We start from the raw sequence: 11349 nt of genomic DNA, 5'->3' as shown, positions 1-11349 counted from the left end.
GGCACCCAGCTGACTGTTGCCTCCTTGCTGTCCTGGCAGCAGTGGTAGTCCCTGTGCCATGCCTTCCCCTTCCTTAGGAGACATTGGAATTTTTTTCCTGAAATTTGTCTCTCCCTGCATTAGTAGCTGAGAGCTTTGGGAACAGAGGTATGGGTGATGGATGCGCACAGCTCCCATCCCTGGCCTTAATGATCAACATTGTGAAAAAGTGTAGGGTGCCGGTGTCATCTGAACCAACACTGAAAGAATGAGCAATATTGCTGTGGCCCTGCAAAGCTCTGAGTAGGCTAATTAGCCAGGGTGATGGCATAGCTAATTGGACAAGGCTGGGTGTGGTGCTGGTACAGCTGTTTTCCTGGTATGTGCAGGGAGGAAGCCTTCTTGATCAAAGTTAAACTACTTCTAGGTTATCCCTAACATGCTTGGTTGAGATTTCCTTTTGGTTGGGACCAGATGCCACCTGATCCATAGAAAGGAGACAAGATGTCAAAGCTGCCCTTGCTTTGTGTGAGTGTTGGACCAGATAATTCCTCACTCTTTTCCTGCCTCAGTTACTCTGTGATTCTGAACTCACCAAAGGACTCAAGAGTCTCCCCCAACACAAACAAGCCAGCAAATTGTCCCCAGTGAACCAGAAAATTGTAGAGCAACAATCAGCACGAACTCCGTTGATCTTTAGCTCAATCCAGCATAGCAACTGAGGGAGCTGTACCTTGGACTCCCCATCAGTTTGCTCTGGGACACACTTTCCTGGGGCTGCGGGTCCCTGCTATGAGGGGGAATGTACATGGCTCTGCCTGGACCAGTTGCTACAGCTGCTGCTACTGTGTCTGAGTAATTGGCAGAGACATGTGTTTTGGGGAGCAGCTGTTGAACAGAAGTCATGGAGCGTCATTTAGCTAAAGTTAAATCAGAATCAAAATATAAAGCGTTTGCCAAAGCAGATGTTTTGCTGCTGGCAGGGCCATGCTGTGCGTACCAGCAGTGGGCAGTCAAAGTCCATTCTACTGTCCGCCCCATGTCCAACCTGCACCGAGGGTGAGAGGCTGGAGAGGTGTCCCCAGCAGCCAGGGAAGGCAGAAGTTTTGCCTCGTGTCAGAAGCTAGATTTCCCCTTGGTCTTAGCACTGCCCCAGAAACTAGCACCTGAGTGGAGTCTGCAGGCTTGACAGGAGCTGGGAAGAAGGCTCAATGTGAGGAAGTAGGTAAAGCAGCTTTGATTTATTTTCTGAGACAGATGAGATCATTTCTTCCCTCCATGTCACAGTCCTGGGCTCTTGTATTTTTCATGCTTCATTACAAGTGTTTGTAATTATATGAGTGGTTTCAGAGGCCAATTAAGCCTTCATTTGCAGGCTGCTCTGGATGCTGGAAGCCCTCCATTAGCCTGGCCTTCTGCCAGGGAAAAACACTACATTGTCTTTAACAACTGCACCAGCTCCTATCTGCTTAATGTCGATTTTCCTATTAAGTTCGGCTAATACTTTTCTAATTGTGTGAGCTGGGCCTGAAGCCAGGCTGGGTGCCTTTTGCCGGCTGCGTCCTGGGCTGAATCAGAGATGAGCAAAACCCTCACAAACACTTCACTCTGCACGTGTTCAGTCACATCGAAACAGTGGCTGTTCTCCCTAAAACTGAGTCAGGCTTTTATGTGTGCCCACTGTGTTGCTTCCCAAGGCAAGCCCCACGCAGTCAGGAGATGATAGCGTACAAACTCCCCAAGAGGCAGTATTTACGAATGGAAGGACTTGTTTATCCACAGGTCTGGGCATTCACACGGTGTGGAAGGGAGGACACGGACACCGTGGTGGGGTAGGAGATCTCAGCCACCATTTTCAGGCAGAGTGCTCAGGGATGCCGTTCATCTGCTGTGAATCTGTTGCTCACGAGAGGGTAGTGTGACAAACCTACTGGACCAGGCACTTCTGGCTGTGGTTGAGGCAGAGGTGTGAGGTGGACCACCTCCACACCCACTGTCTGACTGGAGAGGTACCGCTTAGCTGTGGCCTGGGCATCCCTGCCCAGGAGCTGGTTCTGGAAGCCTTAAGGAAAGATGGGATTTTTCCTTTTGGGAGCAAGTGTAGAGGCGATGTCCAAACTACATTTGTGTCGTACCATACTGGCAGAAGAAAAATTGCCTATTCTCTGAGAGCGTTGCTGAAAAATAGAAACCATTATCATCATCAGATAACTGACAGCCATCACTGGAGGAGACCCACAGTCTACACATTAAAAGTGTGTCCTTCTAAAGACTTTTCTCTCAGACTATGGTTCAGAAATATGTATGATAGCTTAAATGCGTAGATTCCTTGCTGAGTAGGAATGAACCTAAGCACATGTGATTTTATTTAATAATTGAATTGCATATTCCTTAATTTAAAATGGCCACGCAATTAAATAATTTCATTTAAAAGCTTATTTAATTTGAATTTGCTCTGAGAAATGGCTATACCTTCAAATTAAAATATCAATAGGATAGCACTAGTTTTCAGTTTTTAATTTTAGAAATATTACTCTATTTTAACTTTAAAACCCTTGCAGCTCTAGTACAATTATTATGCACTAGACAAGTTTTAATGCTTTATTACATCCTAACACTGACAAATGCAGAAGAAATTCACCTTGACTCTCAGCTGTGTTTGGAGCTGATTTGCTTCTGAGTGCAACAGCCTCTTGTTCCAGGCCCCTCACAAACCTGGCCCTGGGCATGGCTGCAGCATGCCCTGGGCATGTGACAGCATCCGGTGCTGGCCAGGGCCACCAGAACTTACTAGTGGCCACAGAACCACCTGTGGTGGCTGCACATGTTTGGACTGTGTAGATCACCAGGTCTCATCCCACAGACCTTTTGGAGCATTTGTTTTTCAAGGGTTTATTTCTCTACAAAGACAGGATTAAGAAAATGGGAAAGATCGCTGAAAATTTAGGTGTTTAAGATAGGAAACAGATAGATCTGGTAGCAAAAAAAAAAAATCATTACTTTCTTGAGCATAAAAAATAAAATAAAATTTAAAAAATGGCCATAGACAGGTTCAAAACCTAATTAATCTTTGACTTTCTGGCAGCAAAATGTGCCTCCCACTTAAGGTGTTTGGTACACAGAGAGGAAAGTTTAGAGAGCTTGAAATCTGCTGTCACACAGCACTAGACATCCAAGCCAGTCATTACTGTAGATGGTTTCCTGGTAGCGTAAAGAAGCAAGAGGTAGCCAGGGCTATTTCAGAGCAAAGTCGAAAACACTAATTGACTTTTACTCACTATGAAAAAAGATGTAGCATGACAAATGGCTTTGTGGCTTGAATCATTAGAGACTGAGGAGAGAGTTGCTGGCTAATGGGACTCTACTGGGCAGAAATGGCTGTGTTAGGATTGCTGTGAGCAATTTGCAAGATGTGCTCGTAAAACACAGGAAGAATCAGCAGGACCCTGGCTGGCACTGCGCAGCCAGGCAGAAAGCAAGGTGGTAGAGGGATGAGGCTGGAAAGGATCAGAGAGGAACCGGGCAGCACCCGATGGCTGCCTTTGTCTCTGGGATGAGCAGCACCGCGCAGCTCTTTCTGGGGAGATCAAAGATGGCTCTGCCCATCTGAGGAGCAGGCTCAGAAAGCAGGTGTGGTGTCAGAGCCCTGGGGGCACTAACAGACCTGACCAGCCTCACCTGCACCCCTCCCACCCCCTCTGCTCATGGACTAGGAGCTCTATTTAAACTCAGGCCTTGGACCCTAGTTCTCTCCTGAGCTATGTTATAGGTGGGTCTGTTTCCAATTCCTTCTCTCGCTGCTCTTCATAGGGGTCCCTAAATGTCCTCTGCTCTGATCCATCCAAGGGCTGTGGATGGACCAGCCGCCTGCCCTGCTCAGGTGCTGTGGGATGGTGCCCCTTAGTGAGGGCACAGCCTGTGCTGGGGTCATCCTCAGCTCCTGGCTTGTCTCCCTTTACGGAGCACCTCCACTCCTGCTTCTTCCTAACACAGTGTGTTTTGCAGTGGGTCCTCCTGAGAAGCTGACTGGAAGTTTGAAGAGCTGCAGAGTGGTCACCAGACAAGGTCTAGGAGGAAGGAGCTGCTCTTCTGTCTTCTGGAGGAGAGGTGCCTTCTAGCTACAGCAGTTGAACACATTTATTTGTTGGAATCATGAGGTATGAGTCCAATGCTTCTTATTTCACATCATATGCATTAGGGTTTGTTCTAGCTGCTGGAAGAAGTGAGCTCAGAAATAATCCAAGGGTCAGTTTTCTAACATTAGACTGGAATTGTCTTTATTTACTTTCACAAACTTGGCCAAGGCTCAAGGCACTCTAATGTTATGTATTCTTCAGTAAACACAATTAACTGGAAACTCAGAAACACTGATATCATCTTTTCCCCTGGGACTGGTCGCTGTGAACTGCTTTCTCAAGCCAGAAAATCAACTTCCTTTTCCCCAGGGTTGCAGAGTAGGTGGAAATCCATTTGGCTCAAAAAAAAAAAAAAGTGAATAGGTTTGATGATGCAGCCTAGCTTGGCTTACTGCGGTGGTCAAAGGGTAGCAAAGGTTGGTAAAAGTGGGAAGGTCTGGATCGTGAAGGGCAGCTGCAGTTTCAATGTTGAAAACAGGTTGTACAGAGCCAGTGGGTCCCTGCTATTCAACAGCAGTTCCGTGTTTGTCTCTGAGGCAGCCAGGTGGGATTGTTAGGGGCAACACGTGCTGTGCACCCAACATTTAACCAAAATCCTTACATATGGCTATCAAAGCTGAACTTTAGACTCCTGTTTATCACCGCCTCAATAGGCTCTTGCTGAGGGAATGCAGAAGGGCCATCTAGAGCCTCACTAAGGACCAAGGCAGAGGCAAATAAACAACGCTTGTAGTAGGAGCTTTTCTGAGTGGTGTTATAAGCCCTTCCCCAGGTGATCCAGTCTAGTACTTCATGATCTGAGAGCTGCGTCCCTTTGGTCTGCTCACTTCTAGATTGAACAAGCCTCTCATTCTTCCATCGTGCCTTATAGGTCTGTGATCTGGACTCTCTCCAGTTGGTCTACAGCCTTCTTGCAGAGCAATACCCATCTTCCATCCTCTTCCTGAACGTCTGAATGAGGCAGAGCGTATTGATTATCCCAAATATACATGTATAAGAGATTTGTAACAGAAATATTGAGGTTGAAGTCTGAATTGAAATGTGTGTGCAAACAATGCGGGAGAAAAACAACAGAATGAGGATTACAAGAATGACCTGTGCTGATAATGTAGAACACTGCTCCCAGAACCAGGTTCCTAGGATGCCATTCCTCGTTGTAAAACTGAAGAATGTGTTTATGGCATGAGCAAAGGGCCTGTGCTCTGGTAAGGTCACAGCACAGACAAGTCATCAGCAGAAGACCCCACATCCTGCCCAGAGAATGGCATTGGGGTTGCAGTAATTCACATACCATTGTTTTTTTTCTGACAGGCCACCAGGAAAACAAACGTGTCCAGACTAGGAGAAGCAGATAATTCTCAAATCTGAAAAGTTTCGCCTGTGCTGTTGGTAGAAAGAAGGGTTCTGTGTACAGCCTCAGGCTGACATGCCTGGCTTGCCCTGCCCTCAGCAACATTTCCTTTCCATTCCTCCAGCAACACCAAGGTGCCCCAGCCTTTCCTCTTCTCCTGACTGTCCTTCCAGGTCTTTTGTTCTTTGGTCTCTGTTGCTCCTCCTCTGCAGTCTGTCATCTTTCTTGTTGGTCTTGCAAACCTTTCATTCTGCTGCTGCATCCCAGCTGCCTTTGTTTTTCTCCCCAGCTGTCACAAGCTCACAGTTACCGGCTGTCCTGTGCTTTTGGCTGCACAGTCCTAGTCCTGCCTCTCAGTGCTTACTGATCCCAGGCTGGTGGCCTTTTACCTCCTGGGAAAAACTTTCTCTGCTTAGCCATGTAGTCGATGGAAAGCTTCTGTATCTCATCCATTCCTCCTGTGCTGACCTTTAGCTGTCTTTGGACAGCTCTCCCTCTCCTCATTCCTTGTGCAAGATTGCTCACGTTATAGTTCTCCATGCTTTTACTTATTACCAAGTCTGTACTTACACTACTTCTGAGCCCTGTACGTGCTAGATTCAGCACTGCTCTTCTACAGCTGAATATCTGGAGATTCTGGACTGATTAGGAAGGGGGAGGATGTGTCCACCCAAGCTCCTTGGAGGTCTGATCTGATGTACTTGCAGCTACACAAAGTATTTGCTTCACTGAATTGTAAACTCTGGGTAACTGGGCCAGTTAGTTCATCAGTGGAGGCTGGTTGAGATAGTCATGTTTCTGCACCAGCACTGAAATAGATTTCCTGAAAGCATATTAGCAGCTGAATAGGGCTGGATAAAAATTGGATGGGGTCTTGGCTGGGAATAACTTCCATGTCGCTATATAATAACACCTGAGCATGTACTGTGGGTCAGTTTGGGGTTCAGGTCTGTTACTGTTTTGTTGTGATATCAAGCAGATACTGTTAGACTGAAGGATTTGCTGTAAGGCTCTGTTGATGTCAGGCTGAGGGTAGCATATCTTCCCCCCACTCTCTCATGAACAACTTCAGACAATATATGAAAGGGAAATTGAAAAAAAAAAAAAAAAAATCTTTCCGCTCTTAGAGCTGTCCCCATTCCCCTTCCAGCCTCTGCTGCACGTTACCTTGTGTGACTCATACAGAACAAAGACAAGCAGGATTTTAGAGCTAATTTCTTCAAAATTTGAGCCCACTTTGGTCTCTGTTGCTGACAGAGTCCAATCTACCTCCCCTACCGGACTGATGGGTTTTGAACCAAGTATTGGTCCAAATACGCATGTATTAGGGAATTTAAAAAGCAGTAAAACAGCATAGCAAGATTCAGCCTCTGTTATCCAGGAGCCATAAGTAAAGGCAATCCGCAGCTGGATGCAGGAAAGAGGATAATGGAAGCAAAAACCTCTCCTGTCAGCACCCGATTTCATGCAGTGAAGTAACTCTGTTAAGCTAAGCACTATCACAATGCACGCTAGCTATGAAGATACGTGATGTGGATGTCAGCTGTCAACAGTGCCTGTTCCGTCCTAGTATTGAGCATCATGGTGTGGAGTCCTTTTGACAGACCAGCCCTGGGGACCTGGGACCAGGCCTAAGATGCTAAACTGGAATATGCTGGCCCTAGGGCAGTGAGTTCTTGAGCAGGGGCAGTCTGAGCTTTCATGAGAAATTCCTTCAGTGATGCTGTCAAGGGTTAGAGCATTACTTGAGCAGGTGATACCCTTGGTCTCACTCCTTTCTCCATGACTTTTTAAACTTTTTTTTTTTTGATTGGGATGCAGCTGGCAAGACAGCTGGCCTCTATGCCTCCCGGCTTACTCCCTTCACATCTCGTTGATCAGAGGTTGCTTCAATAGTTGCTCATTAACCCTGAAAGAGAAAAATCCTGTTGGAACACAATTTTTGCTCGATACAGAAAGCGTTACAGTCCTCACTGGGAGCAGAACAGCTCTGCAGCCCAATGGAAGCATGCCCAGGATGGTGCCTTTCGATTACTGTCGCACAGTCCCTCAGCATAACAAGGATATGAGTGCCAGTGATTAGCAGAGAAACCAGGCTTGAGGGCTTGTTTTGATTCCTGCTTCAGCCTTCCAGTCTAACACACTTAATGCGCATCAGGGAGCAGGGCAAGGAGACACTTTGTTCTCACATCTTGCAAAGTCAATCAGTTGCATAATATGAATCACAGAGGCAGCAGGAACGTGATCAAGTGCAGGGAAGGGACACATCAAACACTTTATTGTGGCTATGGGGAGGAGTGAGCCAGGCCTCTCTCTCCCAATTTACCTTTCCCAAACTGCCTTTGAGCTTGTTTTGCATCAGCTGCCTGTCACACAGCTCAAGACTGCAAGGTAGCTTCCCTGGAGCCCTTGTCTATTAGAATAGGAGAGGTAAGCACCCCCAAAAGCCTCCAGAATGATTTGGAGAGTTTAAATTAGCCAGTTTTCTCTGCATTAGCCTCACAGAGGGACAGGGATTGCTCAGGGTCTGTGCAGCACTGCGTACTGAGAGGAGCATGGTTAGAGCCAGCACCCGGGCAGGGTGTCATCCTGGCCCTTTGATTCAGGGCCAGGGGCTGCTGCTTGCGAGAGGTATCTAGGCAGCTAGTCTGGTGTGATGCAAGTAGGTTTTTTTTCTGTCCCCCCTGCCATCTTTCTGAAGCTGGCCCAGTCACGCCATCCAAAGGAGTGTGAGCACCAGGGATCCAGGTATTGTGGTAGCCTAAGCACTTGGTTCTTTCTCCTCATGAGCCTTCTGCTTTTCTTTCATCAACAAGTGCTTCAAAATTTTACAAATCCATAGTGCTTATTCAAAGGTTGAGCTGCAGATGTACTAACTCCCATCAGAAGGGACAGACCCTGCACACAGGGCAGAACTGAGAGTGAGCCTGAAAAAAGCCGTACGTGTTTTTAGCAGCATCTCTCTCTGACAAGGAAGAAATGTCTCAGCTTGATACTGATTTGGAAAATGACAGATGACCAGTCTGCTCTCTTCCAGCGCAAGGTTCAATGTGATGGCGTACCAGATGCTCTGCACACCTGCTGGCAGCTAAGCCCCACATATTTTGGCTGAAGGAAGGAGAGTTACAAAGTTGATAGCAGTGAGGTATGTTGAAGGGAGAGGGCGTAAAACCAAATTGCTCCAACATGAAGCCTTCCAGACATCTACTACTGTCTTAGGCAGTTTCCTTCTTTGCCTAACAAAACAGGAAGAGCGTTTGCTGTTGAAAGCATGTCTGAAAGCTGTGGGAGCGTATAATGATTGTGAGGGGCTTCTGGGCTTTTTTGCTTCACTTTGTAAATTCATCTCTCATCCTTGTTATATTAGCACTATTTTTAACTGCTCTTACTCAGAACATAAGTGATTCTCCATTATGAATCTCAAGCATAAGGTAACAATAAAGACAGAGATGATGCCAAGCAGAAGGGTCATGCTGGAGGCCTGTGCCTGACACAGCTCCCCTGGAGATCCTACCACTCTGTCCCAAAGCATTGGGGCACTAGTTTCAGCTCTCAGTGACCTCCCTTGCAGGGCAGCAAGGCTACTCAGCATGTGCACATGCTCCCTCCAGAGACAGCTATGTGTCCCTGGAGATCCTTGGCTGCTGGACAGTGTTCCCAGGGATTGTCTTGTCCAGATGCCATGGGATGTGTCCTCCTCCTTCCCACAGCTCATCTCTGGGGCCTTTCCTCACAGAGCTTCCTGCCCCCTCTGTACATCACTGACCACTCTTCTCATACTTTCCAGCTCTCATGAGCCCAGCCTTCCCCATTTCTGGCCAGCGTGGCTCCATCCTATTCCTCAGCCTAGCCTTCCTTACGCAGGCACCCCAAGACACTGGTGCTGATGGGTCAAGGGAGGAATACAGCTGGGGTCTGCTGGCAGCAGAGGTAGGACATGTCTCTTGGGGCAGAGGTGAATGCAGAGTGCAGCGTGGTCCTGGCCTGAGACTATCTCAGTGACAGAGGGAGAGGACAAGTGATGCTCAGGGAGGATTTCCTGGCTGATGGGATATTGGGCATGTTTTAAGGGCAACTAGTGCTCTCTGTAACAAGCCTGGGTTTGTGCCTGGCAATCCTTTCCAGGTGGGACAAGCCCATGAAATTAGTGGCAATTTCATGTGAGGCTTTTGTGGGTGAAGTTTAGCTGGACTGACTGGGACTGCAGCACGATTTCACAAAATGGGGAAACACAACTTGTCAGTACTACGCTCACCAGAGGCTTGCAATTTCCTACAATGCACAAATAGGATAAACACCCTGTACTTATGGAATATAAAGCACTTTGTATGTGATGGCAGCCAATTTATACGGTGATAATGCTGAACAGTACAGCTCCTTTTGGAGCCATGCTTGTCTCCAGAGCTAGCTTGGCTATCCAGTGATCAGAAACAGTACCCTGGATCTGATCTGAGCATATTCGATCTGAGAAAGTCCAGGTCCATAACGTCCATCTCTGAGATCAGCCAAGGCAGCATCTCCTTAGGTTCTTGCATTATATCCTTAGGACCACAAGCCCTTTGTGGTTGACAGTTTAAGGACTGCTGGAATAGTTCTTGATCAGATCCGTGTGCGATCCAAGTGATCCTGTGTGAGATGAGCCAGTTATGAATACTGGAGGCTGAATTCAAAACAGGTGTAGAAGCCCATATTTTTTCCTTCTGTGTGGAAACTTATTTCTAGCTGAAACACCAAAGTACAAATGTGCCTTGAGAGAGCAGATTGCAGGAGTCTCACCTGCTGAGCCAGTAATTGCAGTCTTTAGCATCCAGCCTGCATCCAGAGTACTAGAAAGACAGGGAAACAGTTTCAGAAGAGACAGTAATATCTAAAACACGAGAATCCTGCTGAGAAGTTCAGAAGGATGAAATGTAACATCATGGAGCATTTATTTCTTTCTTGGAAAAAGCAGACGTTTCTAAATGATGAAGCATTAAATGTTATCACCCTCAGTGTGATGCTGCGAGCATCAGCTGCAGGGCACAGCCACGTACCATGTGCCATAGATTTTGCTCACAGCTCTTTCTCTCTCTTTTTTTTTTTTTTTTTTTTCCTTTCTCCTTTGTGGCACAGTGAAGCTCAAGTGTACATGGATTTTCAGCACTGCTGCAACATAAATTTTAAATAGCAAGAGGTCTTGGCAAAACAGGACTCGCCAAGCAGTGACTGTTTCCCAGTAGCCTCTGCATATCTGTTGTACACTGTATGCATTTCTAGGCAGTCAGCCTCTGCAGTAAGTGACTTTTTCCCAGGGTAGCAATTCCACATTTTTGCTACACTGAGTGTTTGCCACTCACAATTCCATTCTGCCCCATTCATCTCCAAGACACAGATCAAGGCAAGGATCAGCTGTTTTCAGTGCAGTTTCATTTTGCTCCTTCCTTTTTGTGGTTTCTAAACTAGCTGTACATCAGGGCTGACTGACTCGTTGGCATCTTTTAGAGTTGCCCTTCGGGCTGGGGCCACATCAAAAGCATTTATGTCTGCCCCAAGTCAACTCAGCCGTTCTGTGCAGCAGGCTGGCATCACGCAGTGTCTTTGAATGGATGCTGTTTCTCTGCTGCGGGTGCTTGTCCTTGCTTTTATGTTTCTTTAGCCTGCAATCATGATGCTCTGCAAGCTCAACCGCAGACTTGTCAGACATCACCTTTTAAATAAGTGGCATACCCTTGAGACAGGCATTGACAGATGCTTGCAAGCTGCCTTTTCTAAGTGGGCTTAGAGAATTAAACAACTAAACTGTGACCAGAGCAGTAAGCAATATGCTTTGGATGCTGTGCCATGACCCCACTGACAAAATGTCCCCTGGGCTTTGCATTTCTGAATAAAGCTGCAGCCTTTGTT

This window comes from Chlamydotis macqueenii, chromosome 8 (genome assembly GCF_036417535.1).
Source record: "Chlamydotis macqueenii isolate bChlMac1 chromosome 8, bChlMac1.mat, whole genome shotgun sequence".
In the NCBI taxonomy this organism is placed as follows: Eukaryota; Metazoa; Chordata; class Aves; order Otidiformes; family Otididae; genus Chlamydotis; species Chlamydotis macqueenii.
Note: the sequence above shows the minus strand (reverse complement) of the source record.